The sequence below is a fragment of the Chrysemys picta genome, chromosome 9, assembly GCF_011386835.1.
Source record: "Chrysemys picta bellii isolate R12L10 chromosome 9, ASM1138683v2, whole genome shotgun sequence".
Lineage (NCBI taxonomy): Eukaryota > Metazoa > Chordata > Testudines > Emydidae > Chrysemys > Chrysemys picta.
The window spans coordinates 43825345-43850711 of record NC_088799.1 but is presented as its reverse complement, the minus strand read 5'-3'; the positions used below and the strand labels follow the sequence as shown (position 1 = coordinate 43850711).

The 25367-nt window shown below is 41.4% G+C and overlaps 1 long non-coding RNA gene across 1 annotated transcript in view; it reads right to left on the bottom strand.

Moving 5' to 3' along the window:
* LOC101936399 (uncharacterized) overlaps nt 1–25367 on the bottom strand; it is a 120078-nt gene that overhangs the window by 36325 nt on the left and 58386 nt on the right. The window contains exon 2 of the long non-coding RNA XR_010590374.1: nt 23034–23267. This is a non-coding gene — a long non-coding RNA (uncharacterized LOC101936399). The remainder of the gene's footprint in view (nt 1–23033; nt 23268–25367) is intronic.

The window sequence follows — 25367 nt, the reverse complement described above, 5'->3', positions numbered from 1 at the left end:
GGTTCTGCCCCCCCCCCAATCCCCAAGAGACCGCAGACTTTGTAAAAAGGTTTCAGTTTTTTCAAAATTTCCCATTTTTTGTCAATCATATTTTAGCAATTTCAAATATTTATATATTATCCCTTTCTCTCTTTTTTTCTTTTTATCCTCACTGATTTCAATGAAATGAATGATGTACAGAGTTTTTCTTTATTTTCATTCCCCCCTTCCCCACTCTATTTCTTTTCCTGAACTTGGAAAAGTCAGTGGCAGAGTTAGTGTAATTTTTTTTTGTTCTCTTGCCAAAGTAACTTTTCCAAAGTTTGAGAAAGTTTAGAAAAGTTGTAGCAAAAGGAAAAATGGGTGGTGGGGAGAGGAAGAGGGAAATTAAGCCCTATATATAATTCATTTTATTTTACTCCACGCTAGAAAGGAAAAGGGGGGGGACCCCAAATCTGAAAAAGTCATGAAAATATTTTTCCATTTTTCAAACAGCACTAGTTTAGAATAAGTCAAGTGGCAATGAATCATACAGTAATGAGACTGTGATACTTAGCATAGTAATTTGTTGCACCCGGTGACATTGCACGCCATATGTTTTATGGAATTATGCTTATGACTGAATATAATGTAACTGGAATATGCTTTATGCAAAAGGTCTCTTGTAAGGTATAACCCAGGTTATAACCTACTGAATATATTCCTCCTATTTGTATGTATGTATCATTCTTGTATCTGAAGCTAGAAATATGAAGTATAACTCTGAGGTCCTATTATAATTATGCAAAGTGTGGGTTAGAATCTTGATGGCTCCCATTCACTAGGACAATTGGTTGTAAATGGTTTATTTACCTGCATGCCTTCCTGTGTATGTGTGCACCCAACCCAGGAAGAATGGAGACTAGGGGTCTTACAGTGACATGTGACCATGTCACATGATACTGGAATCCATCTTAATCCTTTTACTTTTCCAGTGATGAGGCGGGGGTGGGGACAAGCTCAGACAAGATTCCTGCCTTGTCCCAAAGCTATAAAAGGGAGTGGAGCAAGACAAAGGGGGCTGCCAGTCATGAGAGAACCCCTGCTTACCACTTGACATGTCTGCTGGAACTAACAAGGACTGTACCAGGGGAAAGGATTGGGCCTAGACTAGGAAGGAGTCTAGTCTGTGAAAGAAGCTTATTGGAACATCTCTGAGGGTGAGATATTACCTGTAATCAGTTTCTTAATGTATTAGGCTTAGACTTGTGTGTTTTTGCTTTATTTTGCTTGGTGACTTACTTTGTTCTGTCATTACTTGAAACCACTTAAATCCTACTTTTTATACTTAACAAAATCACTTTTGCTTATTAATAAACCCAGAGTAAGTGATTAATATCTGGGGTAGGGAGAGGGCAAACAGCTGTGCATATCTCTCTATTAATGTTATAGAGGGCGGACAATTTATGAGTTTACCCTGTATAACCTTCAGACAGAGTAAAACGGATTTATTTGGGGTTTGGATCCCATTGGGAACTGGGAGTCTGGGTGCTGGAGACAGGTAACCTGCTGAGCTGTTTTCAGTTAAGTCTGCAGCTTTGGGAGGTGTGGACCAGACCCTGGTTCTATGTTGCAGCAGGCTAGCATATCTGGCTCAACAAGACAGGGTTTGGAAGTCCCAAGCTGACAGGGGAAAACAGGCTCAGAGGTAATTTCAGCACATCAGATGACAGTCCCAAGGGGGTCTCTGTGACCGAACCCATCACATACCGCTCTTTAATTTGCCATAGATGGATGTGAGATGCTTCTGATGTGTATGGATATATCATAAGCATACATGGTGTATATATTTACACTCACACTGTATATAAATATAATACCCTTTCTAAACAATCAAACTGAGTACCATGCTCTAATAGCTTTATGCTATTGCTCCCAACTAATGTATAAACTGGTTAATCCTGAAACATACCCTCCATAGGGTATGTCTTCACAGCACAGTTAGTTTGAGTTATAACTTGAGCATTACCCCCAATTCGACTCCTCTCCACACACAGATCTCTGGCTTGGGTTAAGTGGTGCTAACCAGCCTGTTGGGAGAATGGGGTTGAAGCTCAAGGGTGCTGATGCTGGAGCTAGTAATGCTGTGAGGATGCAGCAGCTCCAGCTACAAGTCATCAGCCAGCCCAATCACTCTGTGCTGCTAATCAAATCACTCTGTGTAACTCCAGTGTTTTGCACTGTGGTTGCTCTCACTTGAGCTAGCCTAGCCTGAGTGCAGTAACTTGCGTGCTAATTGAGCTAACTGTTGCAGTGAAGGCAGGTCCATAGTCACTTCCTTTTTCATTCATTGGGCAATACTTTTAAACCTTTAACCTCAACTCCAGACAATATATATTATCACATATGTGGTATTTTAAATTATCAACAGAATTTTGTCATTTTGAGATTTTTTTTATCAAACTATCCAGTCAGCAAAATATACACCTTGCATATTGTCTATGATGCTTATTCTGCTACATAAAAAAAATCAATAAAATCTTATGAGTTATGGATCTGCCATTTCAAAGTGTACCATAAGATTTAGGTGTCAGCCGTATCAATTAGAAGGTTACACATCAATCAACCAGATAATGAGATTTAAAAGAGAAATGGTAGCTCATTACATTGGATGCTGTTTGTTGAATCTAAGTCATCTCCAAAAAGAGGAAAGTTGTTCATGATCCATAAATGAAGATTGTAGTTTAAAATTGGTGTGAGAGGAAAATTCCTGAAAGATTTGACTCTCCTCAGCTGTTAAGAGCAAGATGTTAAAGAAATAGCTCTGATTTGCAAATGAATTTTAGGTTTGCAAGATCAAAACTTTTTAGCCCTTTAAGGAGGAATAGAAGTTGAACAGTCAGGGTATTGGTGGTTCTTTTCTGAACCATGTACTGTCTCAGCATGTTGACTTTTCAGACTTGGCATTATATTAACTGTCTGTCAACCCCAAGAACTGTCAACTTGATGGGATTCAAGTGTACATCTAAATCCAGGGGGAAACAGGATCTGGTTTCAGTCATAGGAGAAATCAAAAACGTTCAGGATCTGATAAGCATTTGATGTTAGCATCTGCCAAGAACAGATGGTTTTTAAGCAGACATCTGGCAAATTATTTAGCAGGGAGTGCTTGGAAAGTGCTGTGTCAAAGGATGGTCAGTTAGCGGAAGATGGCAGGGATTGTAGAATGGCTACCAAAAAATTCTTTGCTCTGGTAAAAACAAGACAGTAAGAAAGAAAAACTTGTCGGGGGGGGGGGGAGAAAATATAAGAAATGGAGAAAGGAAGACTGGCTGTAGATTTGGGTCACAGATGAGTCCAAGTTGGAAATATTTGGGTTCAATAGATGCTGAGTCATTAGAGTCCATAAGTGATATGTAAACCTATGGAACCATAAAACTGCAAAGTAGCTAATTTTTTGTGCTGAATTGCTTAGAATAACTAAATTGCTGAGATACTTGGGGCTTTATCCATCTGTCACTGAAACAATGAAAAGACTTCCGACTCCCACTGAACTCCACTCTAGTGTCTGTTAGCCAATGACCGTGTTTTTAGAGACAGATTTTCTAAGGATCATCCTGTGACACACTGTATCTGAAAGTAGCTCCCTGTATCCCCAATATTCACCACTCCTATACAGTTGTGATATTTCATACAAAGCACGCCATGTAAAATATCTCATATGAAAGGTCATGATCTGCTGAAACCCATTGTTCTGTCAAAATATGTATATTATTAGTGTGTATGAAGTTGAGATTTTGAAATACATTGTGAGTTTGGGAGATGGCCACTGCTAGTTCTCCAGAGACAACAAAGGAGGTGACCCACACCCGTGTGGGCATTAAACAATTATTAATCAGCAGATGAGTTGTAAACAAGGGATTTACAATTCTGTAAGAGTTGCACAAGCATCACACAATGGGGATTGCTCAACTCTGTGACTCGTCAAGCTCCACCAGGACATGCCTGGAAAATACTAGCCCAGACATAGACTGAGGGTATAAAATAAGAGACAGTGGCATCATGCGATTACCTCTCTCCTCCCCCACCTCCGTTGAAGGCAACAAGAATGCTGATCAGATAAAGACTTTGGACTGAGGTGCTTGGTCCCAGGCTGAGAAGGAAAATCAGCCTGTTTATTAAGAACTGTAACCTACCTGCAATATCCAGTGGGGTGAGAGAAACTGCTTGATCCAAATACTGCTTAATCTAATAAGGTTCAGGATTTAGACTGTGTGCTTACATTTTATTTTCTTTGGTAGCTATCTCTGACCTTTTATGCCTACCACTTATAATCACTTAAAATCTGTCTTTCTGTAGTCAAACTTATTTTAATGTTTCATCCTTACTAGTGAGTTTGTCTGAAGTGCTTGGGAAATCTGCTCAGGTTACAAATGCTGGTGCATGTCCCTTTCCTTTGATGAAGTGGCAGACTAAGTTTGCACTCTTCAAAAGAAGGTCTTGCGCAGTGCAAGATGGTATATATCTGGGTTGCAAGACTGGGGGCTTGGGGGAGACACTGGAAAACACCAGCAAATCATTCATGAATAGCTTGGAGAGCATTCATGCAACTTAGCTGGGTGTGCCTCTGCATGCTGGTGGCTGAATGATAAGCAGCAAACCCCTCCAGGCACCATTGTCACTGGCAAATCATTGAGAGCCAGCCCAGGCTGGAGGTTTAAGAGGGCACAGGAGTCCCACAGTTCCTGGTTGTACCCTTGGGATCCCGTCACACATCTTCAATTGTGCACTAATCTTGTGTACCTGTTTTTGATCATGCTGCTGTGTACAAATAGCAATTTCCAAATATAAAATTGGTAACTGACTGCATACGTGTTCACTTGTATTGATAACTGAAGGCTGCTTGGTTTCTAGTCCTGTGTGGTGTCCTCAGCACCTATTGACTTTAGTGAGCATTGTGAAAATTGGGCCTTGAGTGTCTACAGGTGCTTTAGAGCTTAAAGCTTCCATTGTCTTCAAGTGCTCAGCACCTTTCAGGCTCAAATTGAATGTACAAGAAGTTGGTACACAGATTGAGGCACCTCTGAATCAGATTTTCAGAGCTCATTAAGTCAATGGAGTCTTTCCTTTGACGTCAGTGGTCTTAGGATCAGGTCCCTTATGCTTAGATTTACTTGTGCTTCTTAATATGCCATGTTCTACCCTCAGGTAGATATTTAGTTGCTCAGTATAATAATGATTTCATCCCACCAATACTTCCCTGAATAAGAAGAGAGATGAGTGGATCCTTCAAAACATGGGCAGGTAACTCAGGGCCTGAATCTTAACATAAAAAGAGCATGACTAGAATTATAAGGCCTGAAAGCATTCCCAGAAGGTTGGTGCTACAGGAAGTCCTGCAAGGGATCTAGGATAATTCATAGCCAGCTCCTCTGTAGCATAGATGACCATGGGATTGCTTTTGCCAAAAAAAAGTCATTGCCAAACATTAAATATACTACAGAAATGTCCAATGTTGAAGGCTATATCCAAACTATGCCTGGGATGAATCCTGGCCCCAATGACCTCAATGGCAAAACTCCCATAAACTTCAATGGAACCTGGACTTGTAGTATTTAACATCTGTTTCACAGATTAACCATACCTAATTTTACTAATAACACTGATATCCTGTATTTAACTTCACCCTCACCTGGCGAGCTGGAGCTACATTGAAGCAATGGCCATAAGAAGGTTGAAAACACACATGCAAATATGTTGAGGATTCTTTGGAAACTAGGAAACATTATACAGCTTGTATTAGAACAAAATATAATGATGTTTAATATATTCAGGAGTAAAGACACGGGGACTAAAACACAATATCAGAGAAAGGAGGAGACTTGTGATGTCTCTCTTGGAGACTGTACAGTACTTCCTAGAGCAATGAGGAAAACACCGTGGATAGTTGATACTAAGGTTATTTCTGCATCTTTCCAGCTTGGCTCTGACAACCTTTACAAATGTAAACTCTCTCCTCCTTTCAAGCCATAAAAACCCGCAAAGAAAACAAGGTTTCTTGTTTTACAAATGTAAACTCTCTCCTCCTTTCATCAGATTTATTTATATTGTCAGAAGTGCCACAATATTTTACTATTTCACGTGGATTCTGAACTCTTACCAGAACAATTGCAAAGGACAAAACTGAACATATTCTTACCTACCTTGCCTTCTATTCATGAGTGTTCCATGGGCTTCCTCCAGAGCAGACGTTCTTCAGCAGAGGAAACATTACCTTGATTCTGCACAGCATTTTTAGTCTTCAACTCGCCTCAACTCACAGTTTCCATTTAATGGGCTGGGAGGAATTGAAGACTGAAAATGACATACAGGGCAATCAAATTCCACTTATCCGAGATGACAGGAGTCCTGCCACTGGTGTCTGCTGTGTATGGCTCTACCTGGAATTTTTATGGGAAGAAAATAATGGTGAAGACCGCAGGGGAGAGATTTGTTTATACTGAAGAAAATATTTTAGGATGCTATAAATAACTTGGTCTGTGTTGACAGTAATTAGAAATTGCAGTATGTTTGCATGATTTAAGTCTTCAAAAAATTGCATCAGAGGGTGAATGTAGACAATAAGTTTTCAGGAAGTAACAAATTAAAGATTTTCCAGGTGAATGATAATATTTACATGATCTTTTCTGAAGTCAAAATCTTCTACTCCCAACTGACTTCTACACACACACACACACACACACACACACACACACACACACACACACACACACACACACACACACACACACAAAACATACTGTGTGAGCTGTAGTTGTGTGGCACAAGAGAGGCAGCCTGGGAATGGCTATGGTACTAATCCATCTATTGCCAATTAACATTCATTTTCTCCAAAGGTGTCATTTTGCATAACAAAGTTATATACTGTGAAAAACACCTAAATTCTGTGACCATGAATCTGTATTTGTTTATTTTAGAGATTTGAACAATGTCTTGTTACACAATTCACCAAGGCCTGTGCCTGTGTCATGCAAAGCAGTAGTGCCATAAGACCACATTTGTGTTATACAGGCAGCATGAAATACACCACTATGTGGAGAGCCAGCATAAATCCCAGGCACCACTCATGTCCCACTTACGCCCTCAACATAGGGCTAAAGTGGTGCCCATAGCTTGTTCTGGCTATATGCTAGGAGTGAATTTCATCTGCAGTCAACGTCTAATATGAATTCTAGCAACTCGCATTACTGACCAAGAAAGCAGATGCTGTATATTTTATCTACTTAGTTTGCTACAGCTGCAACACAATTTTAAGATAGCTTTCTGGGGGTTGCTTACCACACTTTGAAACTTTCTCGGAAAAGCTTGAAAAGCCAATGATCTCCGCTCATAAGACTCAGGATTGAATACCTGATGTGAGCTAAAAATCGATAGATTTCCATTCAAAGATTCATTGCATTAGGCCCGGGCGAGACCAGTTGGAGAGAAAAAAGAACAGTCTAGAATTAATAATCTGTCATTTGTGTTTTTAACTGGACAGTGTCATCTATTGTTTTTTAATTAATAGGTGTTTATCATCATACCATCCAGGCACTAAGCAAAGTTTTCTAAACAAAGGTTTAGAAATAGCAATAAATTCTTCAAGAAAGTGGGGGCAAACTTGTCACTGGTGGCACTGATGCATTTGCAGAGCATCTTTCCATTCACTTAATTGGGTTTTGGATCAGGCATTCTACTGAGTGAGTATAGGCTATTGTATTTCAGCTTGAATGCACACCTCTTTCTTTCCCCCATAAGTGCCCTGTCTATGCACTGGGTGTCCTTGGAGAAACCAACTGTCTGTGAAGGATGAACTTCCTTTTATTACTTATGTAGCAAAGTACCTGAGCATGCAACCCCACCCACTGAGTAGACTTCAGCAGGAGAACTCCCATTGCAGTTTTGCCTGAATAAGAACAGCAGGATAGAGGTTCCAGATGAATAAACAGTGGGAAAATGCACATATTTAATGCAAAAACCAAAGGTGTGGGTGTTTGTTACCATAGTACTCCCTCCAGTTTGTCAAACCCTTGTTACATTTGTATTAGAACTAGGACAGGGGTTCTCAAACTTCATTGCACTGGGACCCCCTTCTGACAACAAAAATTACTACACGACTCCAGGAGGGGGGGACTGGAGCATGAGCCTGCGCAAGCCCAGCCACCCCAGATGGGGGCGGGAGGAACAAAGTCCAAGGGCTTCAGCCCCAGCTGTGGGGCTTGTTACCTGAGCCCCGCCACCAGGGTTGAAGCCCTTGAGCTTTGGCTTTGGTCCCAGGTGGTGGGGCTCTGGCTTTGGCTTTGGCCTGGATCCCAGGAAACTTAATGCCAACCCTGGTGACCCCATTAAAACCGGTTCATGTCCCACTGTGGGATTCCAACCCACAGTTTGAGAACCGCTGAACTAGATAAGTCTTTTGAACAAGGATTGTATCTTACTATATCTTTGTACATTGCTTAGCACAATGAGACACAAATTCTAATTGATGCTATTGTAATACAAATATAACTAACAATAACTATAGTTAGTAACAGAATTTAACACTACTTATAAAACTGAAAAAGCAACCTGATGCGGTTTCTCCCTCATTCTGTAGAACTGTTGTGCATTCTAAATTCAGGCTTTAACTGTTTAACTTTTAGAAAATGAAATGTAAGATGTGCCTGCCTTGATTTTTTTCACAGCTGTTATCTCTCTCTCTCGCTCTCGTGTAATATACACTCACAAAGATTTTGAAACCCATGTTACAATTAAATACCACTTCAACGCAAAATATTTCCAGATCATAGAGACCTTACTGTTTATATGCCTTGATTGTCAGTTGCATTTGCTCTGTTGGATTTGAAGAATTAACTGTGGTGATAACTGCACATTACCTTGCTTTAGTATATTACAGTGTGGTCATCCTTGGGGGTTTTTGTTTTTTGGTTCACCTCATTTTCAGCTTGCACAGGCCCTTTTGAGGAAAGCATTTCTCAGCTGAAAAGACTTCTTTAAAATCACCTATAAGAGTAGTGAGTGTGATTGAAAAATTCAAAAAAAAGTGGCACATGAATCAATAAACAAGACCTTAAGCCTTGTAATTTATTGATTTATAAGACAGTTGTCTCTGTGTATGCTCCCTACTGAGCTATTGTATGGATCTATTATATGAAATGATCCCACATCTCCCAAAATAGTGCGGTTTCAGCAGTGTATGGACTGAATTAGATGTTCTGAACATCTCATTTTCCTCCAGATTACAATCATTTTTTTTAAAAGACCAGAAGGTCTTGAGAATGCAAGCATTACCAGGTCAAGTGTACAATTAAACAGCCCACTGTATATATCCAGGAAAACTTTAGTATCCATGAAGTAGATGGTTATTTGTTGTTGTACATTGAAAACAGATGATGTATTCATATCCCTGGTATCTCAGGAGGATGTTAGAGCAGCTACTAAGCTTAGACATTTTCAAATCAGCAGGGCTGGATAACTTGCACCCAAAAAGTTTTTAAAAGCTGGCTAAAGAGCTTACTGGACCATGAATGTTGCTTTTTTTTTTTTTTATAAGCTTTGGAACACTGTGGACATTCCAAATGAATGTTGTGCCAATATTTTAAAAAGATAAGCAGGACCACCTAGTAATCATCGGCCTGTCCATCTCACGTTGACCCTAAGCAAGATAGTGCCCAGAGACAGGAAACACTAAAACAAATTACCACTTTCCCTGACACTTGACATTTTATATGCATTTCTTTTGCGAGTTTAAGGGTTCAATACACAGATGTGTTTAGAAGTTGTTATCCCATTCCTGAGAACAGTTACAGCTGCTTCTGACGCACTCAGTTAATTCACTGCCTGCTGTGTTGATCTCCTTGGAGTGCCATCAGGGCATGCATTTTCAAAAAGGGTCCACTGATTTTTGTGTGCCTCAGTGTTGAATTTGGCCTTGGTTGGAGCTGTGTTCTCAGTGTTGGGTGATGGATGGGAGAAATCAACCCCCCAGGAAAGCACCAAAAATATATACCACCTAACATGAATGGACATGTTCAAAAATGCATATTAGATTAGCTGGGTAGCAGCCTATCCAATAATTCGGTGGCTGCTGGTTGTGCTTACTAGACTTAAGGTTCCAAAACAGAACTTGTCATAATGCTCTGTGCATGCATGTTCATCACTTTCAGAAACATCTGATCTTTTGGGGCTGAAATGTCCCATGCTTTGTCTCCCTACAATAATGGGGGGGAGGGGCAGGGAAAGGAGATGATGGAATTTGGGCAAAATCCTACCAGTCAGATTTGAGTTATTTGAAAATGAAGAATCCACTTTTCTCACAATAAAAAATAAAAAAAAACCCAGACAGACATTCTAGTAACTTGCTTTTAAAACAAGATTCCAGCAAAAAATGGCTGAAGCCTGACACTTTAAATGAAGCAAGGGCCTGATGGAAATCAGTGGGAATCTTCACGTTGAATTTAATGGGTACTGACAAGGCCCTATAGTCCTTCTCAATGTGAGAGAAGGGAGTATGCAAAGACTCTTCCCCCACTTTGGGCTGGGCACAGGGGTCAGCCACAATATGGGTGGGAGCTCTATACCTGTCCATGGATAATGCTGACAGTAACACTCTCCTCCCCGAGAGAGAGAGAGCATGAGGGGCAAGCCAGCAGACTAAAGAAGGGGTTGCTCTTTGGGCCCTATTTGAGACAGAGTGAGCATGTTCAATTCTGGATGAGTCAGCAATGATTCCTCTTTGGGCATCCAACAGCAGCATGGCTCCTGTTTGCCTCCATCCAGAGCAGGCTGGAAATGTTGCTGCAGTCTCCTGTCATGGTAAATTTCTATTTCAATGTGTCGTCTTGTCTGAATGTAAACCAATGAGGCATCTGCAGATGCGTCTGTGTGTCGGGTGGACGTGGCCATGTGTTTTTGCTACAGCCTGGTTTCTTCAGTCACACTTTTTGGCTTATTCTGTTTGGCTGGTCTCAATGGCTTCAGACGCAGACCAACAAGATCACTACCATCCTGATCTGGTGGCGGCAGCAGCAGCAGCTTCCCAGGCACATGGGTTGACATAGCCAGCCTTTAGGTGAGCCTTGAGAGTGTCCTTGTGTCATCTTTGTTGGCCTCCCATTGTAAATAAATGGAGATAGTTCTATCTCATAGAACTGGAAGGGACCTTCAAAGGTCATTGAGTCGAGTCCCGTTCCCTACTTTCACTAGCAGGACCAAGTACCAATTTTGCCCCAGAACCCTAAATGGCCCCCTCAAGGATTGAACTCTCAACCCTGGGTTTAGCAGGCCAATGCTCAAACCACTGAGCTATCCCTTCCCGCATTATATGCTCCCATTTTCAGCTGTCTATAAGATATGGGAAGTTGTGTATCATCCATATGTGCAAGGTGACTGTGACGGGTTCGGTCACAGAGACCCCCTTGGGATTGCCACCTGATGTGCTGAGACTACCTCAGAGCCCATTTTCCCTGCCAGCTTGGGACTTCAGAACCCTGCCTTGTTGAGTCAGACACGCTAGCCTGCTGCAAACACAGACCCAAGGTCTGAACCACGGGTCCCAAAGATGCAGACTTAACTGAAAACAGCTTAAGAAGTGTTCCTGTCTCCAGCACCCAGATACCCAGTTCCCAATGGGATCCAAACCCCAAATAAATCCATTTTACTCTGTATAGAGTTTACACAGGGTAAACTCATAAATTATTCGCCCTCTATAACACTGATAGAGAGAGATGCACAACTGTTTGCTTCCTCAGGTATTAATTACTTACTCTGGGTTACTTAATAAGCAAAAGTGATTTTATTAAGTATAAAAAGTAGGATTTAAGTGGTTCCAAGTAATAACAGACAGAACAAAGTAAATTACCAAGCAAAATAAAACAAAACACGCAAGTCTAATCCAAATACATTAAGAAACAGATTAGATCTCACCCTCAGAGATGTTTCAATAAGCTTCTTTCACAGACTGGACTCCTTCCTAGTCTGGGCCCAATCCTTTCTCCTGGTACAGTCCTTGTTCCAGCTCAGGTGGTAGCTAGAGGATTTCTCATGACTGGAACCTCCTTTGGTCTGTTCCACCCCCTTATATAGCTTTGGCACAAGGTGAGAATCTTTTGTCTCTCTGGGTCCCCACCCCTCCTTCTAAATGGAAAAGCCCCAGGTTTTAGATGGATTCCAGTACCAGGTGATATGGTCACATGTCCTGTGAGACCCCAAGCCTTCATTCTTCCTGGTCTGACTCACAGGAAGGCTTGCAAGTAAAAAAAAAAACATTTACAACCAATTGTCCTAGTTGATAGGAGCCATCGAGATTCCAAACCTCCATTAATGGCCCACACTTTGCATAGTTACAATAGGACCTCAGAGTTAAATTTCATATTTCTAGTTTCAGATACAAGAATGATACATTTATACAAATAGGATGACCACACTCAGTAGATTATAAGCTTTGTAATGATACCTTACAAGAGACCTTTTGCATGAAGCATATTCCAGTTACATTATATTCACACTCATTTTCTAAAATCATATGGAGTGCAACGTCACAGTGACCAGCCCAGCGAAGTTGGTCCTGTATGATTAGAGATTCAACCCTAGTCATACAGCACTGTGCCAAGACTACAATGTTTGCTAGGCTGTCCAACCACTTGATGTTACAGATAAGATTCAGACAGCACATGTGAAAATGCCTTAGTTGCTTCAGTTGCCCACTGTAGAGTGTCCATGTTTCACATCGGCAGAGAGGATTGCTTACCTCCATTGTACAATAGACATTAATCTTGGTGTGAAGTTGAATGCCTCTCACCTTCCACAGGCAGCGACAAAGTCGACCATAGGCAGACCTTGCTTTAGAAATGTGCTGTGTCATTTCATCATTGATCCCGGCATTAGTAAATAAGCTGTGGCCAAGATGACAATTTTTCTACCACATTAAGCACTATGTCATCAGCTGCGATTTCAGAGCAGGCTGGTAAAGCACTTCAGTTTTCTTGAGGCTAACAGTCAAAACAGCTCTGCTGATTTAGAAAAACTGTCGATTAGATGCTGCATGTCTTCAATGGCATGTGCTAAGAGTGCACAGTCATCAGGAAAAAGGAACTCCCTGATGAGCAAGTTGATCATGTTAGTGCAAGCATGAAGACGCTGGAGATTGAAGGTATTAACATATGTGCAGAATTGCTGAGAGTCTTTGAAGGAATCGAGCAGCATAGCACTAAAAAGAATGCGAACTAGCATAGGTGTGAGCACACACCCAGCTTAATGCCATTTGTGACAGAGGGGCTCTGATGAAGCACCATTTTCCAGCACTCTAGCAAGCATGTCATCCTGGACAGTGATCACAATGGTGATGAATTTGTGCAGGTGCAAGGGTGACCAGATGTCCCAATTTTATAGGGACAGTCCCAATATTCAGGGCTTTTTGTTAAATAGCCACCTATTACCCCCACCCCCTGTTCCGATTTTTTACATTTGTTATCTGGTCACCCTAGCAGGTGCCCAACTTAGTGCTAGATCCTTAGCTTGAGAGATCCTTGCAACTAACTGTGTCAAAGTCCTTTGTCAGGTCTACAAACACCATATAGAGGTCACAGTTTTGGTCACAGCACTTTTCCTGTATTTGCCGAGCAGCAAAATAGCACATCTGCCAATCCACGTTATTTGCAAAAGCTACACTGAGTCTAAGATGATATCAGTGATGGTGCAGAGTCCGTTGAGAAGATCTTGACATGTGTCCTGCTCAGTAATGGAAAGAAGCAAGATATAATGATGGTTGTCACAGACTGCTTGATCACTTTTGTATTTGTATACATGGACAACTGAGACATTTTTGAAGTCTTGAGGCAGTGTCCTGATCCCAGATGATGGTGAATAACCACGTGAGGATTCAAGACTTGTAATAGTCACCATGCATGTAGACTCCTGGCAGGGAATGCAAGCCACGATCTAGCCCTTACTGTTGTATTAATGTCATTTTATTCATTACAACATGCCTTGCCCTGAAGCACTGTATGGGACTGACTGTGAGAAAGGAAGACTCTCTCTCCCAAGGGCAGGCAAAGGTGTCAAAATAGCTGCCTTACACATTATTAGAAAGTGTTAATAAGCTTTGTTTAGTTTAAAAGTGTACATAGTGTCTACCTAAGCGCCAAGTGTTGGCAATTCTAATGCTTATCCCAAATATTTCATCGTGATTGTTCTGTGGGTGGAGAGAAGAGTGGGGTGCAAGTAGAAGTAGAGATCTGGGATTTGATCTTTGTAGCATGCAGAACATTTTTAATTGGCTTTTTGTAAATCAGATTTTTTTTAAGAGGAATATGGGGTAAAACCAACTTACAGGTTTCCTTTATTTGTCCCTTCCTGGATTTTTCTCAGTGAGAAAATATTATTACATTTGGGGCCAGATTCTCAGCTGCTGTAGGTTGGCATCATTCCACTGAAGTCAATGGGACTGCCAAAGATCTTTTCCCTTATAAGTCATAAAGCTGTAGGAACATTGTAATCAAAATATAGTTGAGCTAAAGGCTCTCTTGCAGTCTCTTTTCTGGACATGTTTCATGCCTGGGGAACTTTTGTCTTCCCCTTTCTTTTTCTGGTGAGATGAACCAATTGAGAAGAATGTGGCACAGGCAATTTAACCATGGTCAGAGAAACCCGTGTATTCTGGGCTGGTGAAAAGGGCAAGCAGAAATGCAACTACAGCTTACACACTGAGCTTCAGATCCATTTAGGCACCCAAATCCCACTGAAATCTACCTTTGGGGATTCAGGCCCAAGTAATCTGAAGAGCCCATCATGCAGAGTAACTGGATTTGTTTGTTTTGTGATGTATTGGGAAATACAAAGACAAGCAAGGAGATTGAAACATGATTTGCAATGATTCTGGTGGCTTTTTCTTAAACATGGCCTTTCTCCACTTCACTAAAATCTGCATACTAAGAAAGAAAACTCATCTAAGTGCTGTAGTCTATCTGAACTTTTCTGTGGCCTCCATCAGTTTAGTATCTGAGTGCTGTAATGTATTAAAAATAATTACCATCCTGCCTGCTATTAGTGCAGTCTATAGAGCTCTCTGTTCTCTGGGATCTGCATCCCATCAGAACAATCAGCCAAGTCAAAATAGTAAATCCTCCAGGGTTCTTTCTGAACATAGATATTTGGCATTCATTTTCAAACCATGCCTTTTGCTTTTTTTCTCTGTGCTGATAGCTGACAGAGCCTGTGTTTGCAGGTCAGGGCCTTGGATTGCATGCCTGTGTTCTCCTATATAGGTAAAGAGCCTCATGCAATTTAGGGTGCTGTAGTACATGGTAACTACATATTGTGTTTAGGAACTCTAATATCTGAGCAAGTTAACTTCCAAGTTATTCCATATGCCCCAGATTCTAGAAACGCATCTTGTTCCACTTCCAGCTAATGATACCACCTGTTCCTTCCTCCCAGCCACCTAAACCCAACAGCCAAAGATAACCATCTCCTAGCTGTGGACATCTAGCTCTTTGTGATGAATGTACACGGATACCTGTGGAAACTCTGACTTCCCACCTCAGCCAAGAACCCCCTGCCCAAACCTCAGTATCTGAACAACACACGATTGATTTATACTCTGAGATCGCCTTATGAGATAAGTACATGTACTTACATCATTACCTTCAACTAAACAACACATGTTATGCTATGAGACAAATTATGTCCCCTCCTTACACTCTAAGATCTGAAAATAAGACTGATGCTTTACAACTTCAGGAAGTTTTGCTATTTCCCACAATAAAATCTCTAAGCTAGTGACTTACTGTAATGTGAAGACTGAGCGTTGCTATTATTTTACCCAAGCATCAATTTTCACTCAATTTGTTAAATGCTTTTATTAAAGTCTGTAAGTACTGAATGCAAAAAAGGGCAGGTGAATTTTCCTCCCACTGAATCACTATGGGGGAAAATTATGGTATAACAGTAACACATGAATTTTGAAATTCAGCTCCCGTGCTGTAAAAGGAAACCAGAGATGAATATCTGACCTCATTAAACATGGAATTCAGGTCAGGAATTGTGTTTCTAACCTCATTTGATAAGATTTTTTTAAAAGATTGTATGTATGTTTTTCAAATTAAATCCCCATATGCATTAATCCTAAATCCCAAATACTTGTTGCTATAACTGAGAAACAAGCACTTCTGTAGTCTTCCCATGCTCACATGATTGTGAAATGCACTGATATGATATGCCTTCCTGCTGTAGTTAGGTTTAATAACGTGTTCAGGATAAATGGAGCAGTGGTGGAGCAATTACCTCTGAAAGAAGCAAAGAGAAGTAAAACTTGAGGAGTGCATGCAGGTCATGATCAGGAACAGACACACTTTACAGCTGCTCTGTTCACAATTTCAGTGCATTTGAGATTTTGTTTTATAAATATCCCTTCCTGCAAAGAGAGACAATTAACAGGCAAATTTGAAGGGTCCCTGTCAGACTTGATAAAGGGTCCGTTGTCAGATCCCTAGTAGAAGAAAACAGTCACTCCGTAAGCCTTTCCTGCCAAGTCTGGGGAATGTGAATCAGGCAGGGAAGAGTTAAATATCTGGGGAGCAGATGTAGGGAGAGCTGTTTATCTTTCTTTGGCAATCCTATAAAGCAAACAGAAGAAAGGAGTCACCAGTCTAGGAGGGGAGAGATCGGATTCAATTTAGGAAAGCAGAAGTATGATTTCCTTTGGGTCTTCTCTGTACTCTGAAAAAGGGCGGGGGCAGGGAGGTTAGAGTTCATGGGTCTGAATATCCACTTCCTTCTCCCTTATTTAATCATTTACCACTTGTGCAGAGGGAATTTACAATGCTCCTATCCTGATATGCTAATGCAAACCATTATACAAAGTGCAAGGCTCTGCTCTAGCTGTGTGCTGCTTGTATGCCAGGGGAGAGGAAGTCCACTCTGACACTACTTACAACCATATCTCTATCTTAAGAAAGATTCATGCCTGGGTATTAGGCTCATGTAAATCTTCAGATTTAGTCTAAATATTGGCAGTAATTAAACAATTTGGACAATCATAAATTCTTCCTCCTGTAAGACTAACACAAACTAAAATATTGGGCTGAATGTCCTTGTTATAGTTATAATAATACAGGGTGATTTTCTTAAAGCAAGAAGGGAATATATGATTGAAAGGATCAGAATGGAAAAAAAGCCCAGGGCCCAGATCCTCAGCTGGTGTAAACTGGCATTGTTCTATTAACTTCAGTGGAGGTATGCTGATTTACATCAGTTGAGCATCTTGCCCTAGGGATTTTTACTCATAATGGAAAACCTGCTGAAATGCTCTCCCTGGGGACGTATGTACAGTATCCCTATGACTGGCTATATATATTTGGCTGGTTATTTTCATATGTTAGATACGTTGTACACAGCATCTTTCATTTCACAGTAACTTCACAAAGTGCACTGACAACGTATGTATAACCTCCCCAGTGAAATGCTAAACAGCAGAGAAGAAATACAGAGATTTGTTAGTGGTTTCTGTAGGATTGGTCCTGGCACAGTGGGACACCAGTTTAACTTTACCGTATCACACACACTACCCACTGTCAAGTCACATCCTCCTAATACAAAAGAAGAATGAGCAAAAGAGATAAAACATGACTCTGGAGCACCATGCAGAGTGGCAGTGCTGTGTGACTGCTGTGCAACAGTATCTCCTCTTAAGTGCTGCTTAACCACTGACATGGATTATTTGGCCTAAACACCGTACCGCTCACCAGTCCCGAAGCCGCAAGAATAACAAGACGGCTTCACTCCATTTCTAATCTTTAGTTTTGAGCCCTTCTCAACAGAATGTCTTTAGGCAATTTGAGGCCCCCTTGCTCAGAACTCCTACCTCCATTTCAAGCACCTGCCAGGATTGATGAAGAGTGAATGGGACCATTCTTTCCCCAAACTGACACAGCAATTTAATGCTGATCATGTGAATCCCCAGGGGAGGAAGGGAAGAGCATGTGGCACAGGCTGGAGGTGGTGTGTAAGTCTGGCTTAAACTCAAGCAGAGTGGCCTCAACGTCTGTCCCCTCAAGATACCACTCAGTCTCTACAGTCGTAGATTGCTCCAATCCAAACTAAATAATCTTCTTCTAAGTGACAAAGAAAAGGCTTCATAGGGAGAAAAGTTTGACTTTTTTACTGAATGGCAGCAACCCAGATTAGCTAAACTATCAGCTGACCATTATAGTTCTGTTGACCAAGACGCTGCAGATGTTACGGAGTGCCCAGAAATATATACTCAAGCAACTATGAAAGTGCGCATGGAGACCTCACAGCATTCTGGCCATAGTTGAGGACTGTAAATACCAATGAGTACAGGTGACCAGAGGATGACAATTTTGTTTCGTGACAACTTTTGAGCTTTCAAAATTAGTTTTTGTTCTGCATTGGCATGAAAATAAAATCTTTTGAATATTTTTGCAGGAGTGGGTTGGTGCTGGCCTGGGATAGAGTGCCCAGTTCAAGTCTCCATTCTGCCAGATTTGGACCAGAGTTTTTCATCCTCCATTACTCTAAATCAGGCAGTACTGGGACTTGATCTAGTCTAGGAGCCTAACCACCCAACTATAGACAAAGTCTCTTTATGACTCAAAAATCTTCCTGATAAAAATTTTATGGAAACAGATTTGTCTCTGTGAAATGTTTTGTTTGTGGTGAAAAAGTTCCTATCAGCTCTACCAAGGAGAGTGAAGAACTATTTAAGATGGCCTATTGGAGAGTGACATGCTATAATGGATGACACGAAGGGAAAAATTAAAATGATCAATAACAGTCTCCTGACAATCAGACCTAGCTGGCTGTGGAATAGTTTGCTAAAGTAAGTGGTGGAAGTCCCATCACTTGGGAAATCTAAAACCTAGACTGGTCAAGACACCAGAAAATGTACTGTAAGAAACAATCTTTTACTGCCCTAGAGATAGGAGAGATTACCAACAGGTGCTTTGATTTTCTAACACCTACATGATTTGTTTCTAGGAAGAGAATACACAAAGCGGAGTCCGGCCCTTTTGTGGAACTCAAGGGCAAAGGAAAATGTTAGCTCCTCAGGGGTAACAACCACATCTCTACACACACAGGGTAGCTGGAAAATACTCTAGATAAAATGCAGGGATTGCTCTAATACACTGCATTGTAGGACTTGCATCTTTAAATTATTTAACATGTTAATACATTTCACTCGAATGCTCATCAGCACACAGCTGGCTGCTCTCTGAAGAGAATGGATCGCCTTTTATGGTTTCAACAAACTTTTTTAAAAATTGCAATCGAAAGGGGCAGACTACATGTGACCCGTAGAGCTCCAGACACAATTCTGCACACAAGCTATACCACCCTCCCAAAGCAAGATATCAGATTATTCAAAAACAAGCCCATATTCTGCAGGAAATGACTTGTAGATTTTACTACAGGGGGCTATGAGTCATAATTAAAATATCTGACCCAACTGGCTGATCCCTGATGTTCCCCTTCCTATCCCAAGCATGTGATGCTGAAGACATAACACCACTGCAGTCACAAAAGTTCACCATGAAATTGAAGAGCTTGATTGTCATTTATACTAAGGCCCTTTTACATCCCTCCAGCATCCAAAGCGACCTCAAAGTAAATGTAAGTTGCACTCAGTTGAAGGCCTTTTTACACTGCCCAAGTGGTGTAAGTCAGAATCAGGCTCCAGAATGAAGGTGCTATTTTGGTTCTGAAGCCACAGTGTCTCCCAAGCAGAGTTGTTTTCCTTTAAGCACTTATTGGACAGGACAGTAATTCTGACACTTCACAAAACTCTAACAGATAAAGGCGACAGTTAAACATGTCTTCTGTTGTTGTAGCCATCTTGGTCCCAGGATATTAATGAGACAGGGTGGGTGAGGTAATATCTTTTATGGACCAAATTTTTGTTTGTGAAAGAAACAAGCTTTTGAGCTTCCACAGAGCTCTTCTTCATGTCTGGGAAAGGTGAGTTACCTACCTTCTCTCTCTAATGTGAGAGTGAGTCAAGTGGACAAAATACCCTACAGGTTTGGACTTCAAAATACCTGAATATTGCCATCTATGATTTGCATATGAAGTGAATCTCAGGGAGCAATTAAGTAGTGTGATGGGGTGTGAGGTGAGCATAAACTTGGAAAGTGTGGATATGACTGTTTGCTAGGGAAAAGTTTCTAGGCAAAGCACATCTTTCCTCTTTTATTCTCCCTAATGCAATCCAAATCTTAGTGCTTTGTCGCTATCTCTTAACTCCCAGGTCAATGCCCTTTTATGTTGTCTAGTTGCCTCAGTATGATCTGTGAGCTTTTCTTAAATTTCATTTTGCCACTTTTATTTGAAAAAATTATGACAGCCATATAGATGGAATATATTTGTGGTAAAGTTCACATTGAGTTGGAACTAGGATACTTATAACTATTTGTACCCAAACAATTTAACAGTATAATTTTCCCCCTTCTGATAAAAAGGGTAATTCCAGCTTATTGGCTGGCCAGTGTCTTGTACTGCATCAGAAGAAAAGAATTATATAAAATCAATTGTTACCATCGTATAACACCGGAGTAATGAAGCGGTAAATCAGACCCATAGCATCTAGCCTTTGATGCTCTTGTCAAGTTGTTCCATGCACTTGCTAATCCAGGGCAGTAGCAATTCCTCAGTGTCCTGTTTGCTCTTCACTAAATAATGGTAGGTTGTACCCACAACCATTCATCTATGCAGAACATTTTCTCTCTCAAAATCAATGAACGTATTCCTAACTTTAAATACATTTTAGGTCACCATGATGTCTCTTCTTCCCCAGTGGGAAAAGCTGACAGCTGCTCTAGACTTTCCTCTTTACAGATATTATTAAAATGCAAAATCATTCAGCTCTGTGCGGCATCCTGTTCACAGCAGGAATATTGTTCGTATAAAAAGGTGGCAAAATCTGAATACAGCATTCTAGATCAGGCATTTATGCTTTCAACTGTTAATAGTCACACATTGTGTTCTTTCTTCTCTTCCATGCTGATAAATTCCTGTACCCATATCATAGAGGATTGTATGTCACTAGTAATTTTGGACATTAGTTAATGAGTGAAATTTGTTAAACACTATTTACCTACATGCTGAATGGCTTATATTTTACCACAAAACATGCACAGACTCAGTCCTGTTAATATTCTAAATGACTGCACAGACTATAACATTTGTATATAAAGCTACTTCCATCCATCTGTTAAAATGTTCATTCACTTCCCCTTCATTCCAGCCAGAAGTTCACTTCTATAAATAAAAATAAATCGGGTTTCTAGTGTTGAAACATTAGTTAAGAAATTTGATGATCATGATGGTTTAAAAAAATATCAACCTGTTTTCACATCCATTTAACAGTGCTTGAAATTCAGACTATGTAAAGAAAGACATTGCCAACTTGGCTATGTTGTGTGTATTTCTCCTCAAAGTGTTTGAGCATATTTTGTGATGAAGTTGCACAACTGAGGTTCTCATTGGCTTGCAGGGCCAGGAGTTTTGGAGATTGTGAAGTAGCCAAAAGACAAATAAATACATAATGAGAGCAGCATTGAAAGAAAAATGCGTTGGAAACAACTCAGTTTGGGTGAGAGACTAGTAAATGGATTATGAGGAGGGAGTGGACAGAGGTAAGTGTGTGGGAGAGGAAGCATGACTTCAAGACAGAGAAGAAGGAGGGGAAAGGCAGTGTGGACTGTGAATGGGAGTAGTGGATGTGGCGAGGTAGAGGAAGGATAGGAATATTCATAGATTTTTAAGGCAGAAGCAACCATTATGATCATTGAGTCTGACCTCCTATCTCCTGGAATTATTTATCATTCCATCAATTTGTGTCCTCTGTAAATATTACCAGCAATGATTTTATATTAACTTTCACTATTGTAAAAGAAATCGAATAGCATTGGGCCAAGAGCAGAACTCTGCAGGGCCCCCTTACAAATGCCCCCATTGGATGATGATTTCCTGTTTACAATTGCTTTTGACGAGGAGACGATGACAGAGGTATGACTGAAGGATTTGAGAGGATGACAAGAAAAGTGAAACAGGAAGGAAAAGGCTGTGGGAGAAGAGAGTAACCATATCCATGTGCTGGTCATAATGTGGTGGAGAGTAGGTAGAATGGAAAAGTGTAGGTTCGCTGAGATGGCCTATACCTGAGAAAAACTTCAGACTGAAGTACATTTCTGAGGAACCTGGTGCCAAGCTTGCTGACACAAAGATTTCCTCTGTTCAGTGTCTAACTCTTAACTCTTTGTTTGGATGGCAAATTATAATTGACTAAGGCCTTGGCTACGCTGGCGCTGTACAGCGCTGCAACTTGCTGCGCTCGGAGGTGTGAAAACGCCTCCCCCCCCCCCGAGCGCATCGAGTGCAGCGCTGTAAAGCACCAGTGTAATCAGCGCCTGCAGCTTGCTGCACGCTCACTCGCAGCGCTGCAAGCTACTCCCCTCGGAGAGGTGGAGTACTTACAGCGCTGCGAGAGAGCTCTCGCACCGCTGGCGGCGCAACTACACTCGCGCTTCAGAGCACTGCCGCGGCAGCTCTGCCACGGCAGCGCTGTGAATTGCCAAGGGTAGCCAAGGCCTAAGAGAGAGGAAACTTTAGTTAGTTGTTCAGGGTTTGTTTTATTTTTAATGATCCAGACTTGCCAACTTCTTTATTTAGGAAGCTGGTCTCCATGCTCACTACCTTCTGTCACACACATTTTTAATCTATGTCCTTGGCATCCTCCTTATTCCCTGGTGAGTTTCGCCATTTGCTTTTGGAGGGTTAGAGTTCCATTACTTTCTTTTACATTTGGCATAATTTGCATTGTTGAACCAGATCCTCAGCGGGTGTAAAATAATGTCGCTGTGTGGACTTCAGTGGAGCTACACCCACTGAGGATCTGCTCCATAATCTTTTTCATTACATGGTTATTCTAAAAATGTCCCTGTTAAAAAGAAAGATTTGTTCCTACAATGTCATGACACATATTGCATCAGAACAGACCTTAGGGATATAACTTTACTTACTTGTTTGTTCAAAAATATGTAGATGACTGGATTGTAGACTGTACTACTTTTTGCAAGGACTGATGGAATGATGCTGGCGGACGGCGTAATTAGACCAGGTTTTCCAAAAGTAGCGATCAGGGCCATGATCCCATATGGCAGCCAGCAAAGAAGAAAGCAAATTACCATCACAACCACCATGATCAGTACATGTTGCTCTCTTGTCCGGCCCATTCCTTTAGTAACACCACTCACCTAAAATAAAGAAAACAGGATTGTGAAAGAAATATTAACAGTGTGTATAATTATTAATGCTAAATATGGGGGGAAATATGTCTGAGTTACTTGCATTAGCAGTTGTGGCAAGTGGCCGATGCTACTGTAGTGGGTCCTGCGCTTTTCCTTGGTGTGGTGGGTCAGGATGCCACCTCTTGCCCCTATTCATGGGCATCGAGGGCTGTGCTAGTGCCCCGGTAGAGGAGAGGTGGGGAGCAGGGAAGGGACCCAGGTCTGCCCCCTTACTCCAGGTCCCAGCTCCTTCAGCTTCATGGGCTTCTTACCCTTTTTCCCCTTGGGTAGGGTTTCCCTCAGTCCTCTGTGCTGGGGAGTCCCTCTGCTCTGCTTGGGCAGGGCTTCCCTTCCCCTGGTCCTCTGGTTAACAGTGGTACTCCTCCAAACTCTAGTCAGCTCTCCTTCCCTCCCGCTGTCTGACTTGGGCTCATTAGAATTAATGATGGCCCCTTTCATCCAGAGGAAACCAAAAGCCATCTGCAAGCTACATTTGTGTGTAAAATGTGCTAAGGGGCCTACCCTAGGCTTATTGCACCTGAATAGCAGTTGTTGGACAGAAATCCAGCCCAGTGTGCCCTTGGGCGCTAGGCTGTGTGAGTGTCTAACAGGTCTGGTCTCTTGGGGCCATGGACAGTCAGTTTGGTGGTAAGGTCTGGCTCCAGCATCCCCTGCTCCTTAAATGTGTGATGCTGTTTGTTAGTAACATGTTTCAGGGGAATAGGGAAAGATGCCAACTGCTCATCTGTAAGTGCATGGAGATGGGGAACACAGCTAACTACTGAAATGCAGCCTTCTCAGGGCAGAACTGGGCAAATGTTGGCAGCCCAGAGCAACACTAAACTGCTAGGACCTGGAAAATACTTTAAGCTGGAGTGGATGGATGTACAGGGGTAATTTTAGAGAGGCACAATGCAATTTTCCTACTTGGAATTTGGCTGGGGTACCCTGGCTAGCCCTCCAATGGGCTCAGTCATCAGTTGGTGTAAGTCTGCAAAGCTCCATTGACTTCACTAGTTCAACAGAACCACTCTGGTTTACATTTTTAGGGGCTTGAGGCCACTCCCATCTGTGGAGAGTAGAGGTCCATTGGATTTGTAAAGCATCACAAGTGGTCAGTTCTAAAGCTTTGCAATTCCACCAGCATAGAATCAATCTTGTACCATTAGTGTAGTACTGATCGAAAAGGGATCCCTACTACTTCCCCATCATTGCTTCCGGGTCAGGGGAAGTTGTATGATGTTGCTGGAACGATGCACAAACTTGAATGAACTATGTCTCATTTCTTACTGGATATGCTGTACTCAAGATCCATGTTTCTCTGCCACTGGACTGCATATCTTGATAGTGCAGTTTTTGAACTGAAGGCTGTGTCTGCTCTAAAGTGTATTTGATCACAGGCAACTGATTTAAAAGAGGATATAAAAATTCTAGACTGCAATGAGTTCTGGATGAGGCCTGACGAGATTTGAATGATGCAGTTAACCACAACATTGGTGCTTATGTACTTTTTCATGAGAAATCTAAAGTGACTGAGCCATAGTTTTCCTGCTTACAGTAAAATGAGATTAAAATTCCCCCAAAGTATTTTTATTTATTTACTTATTTACTTAGCTTTATATTTTAAGCCTATAGCTCTGGCAAAGTAGATCAGATGCTTCTACTCAGTCTTTCTCGGGAGACAAGAACCAAAAGACTGCCAAAATTGAAAGATGATTAACTTAAAACAGATAAATAGGAACTCCAGGGGTGTCTCACCTTAACATGATTGAAATTCTCTTCTGCCACTTGGGACCAGATGATAAACCTCTCAGCTTCTTGTACGTCTAATAACCCTTCCCATAGACTCCCAACACCCATTCAAAAAGCCACCAGTTCCCTGTACTGCTTAGCCCCCTATTGATAACTGTCCTGTTGTACACCCAAAAAAAATCATTACAAATTCCTCTTCAATTTTTTCTTCTAATCCTTGGTACCTCTCATCTCCACATCAGACAGCCCTGCCCCTCTGAGCCCTGCCACTGGCGACAAATTCCATCCCTTATTAGTCTCTCATCCCTATGTGAA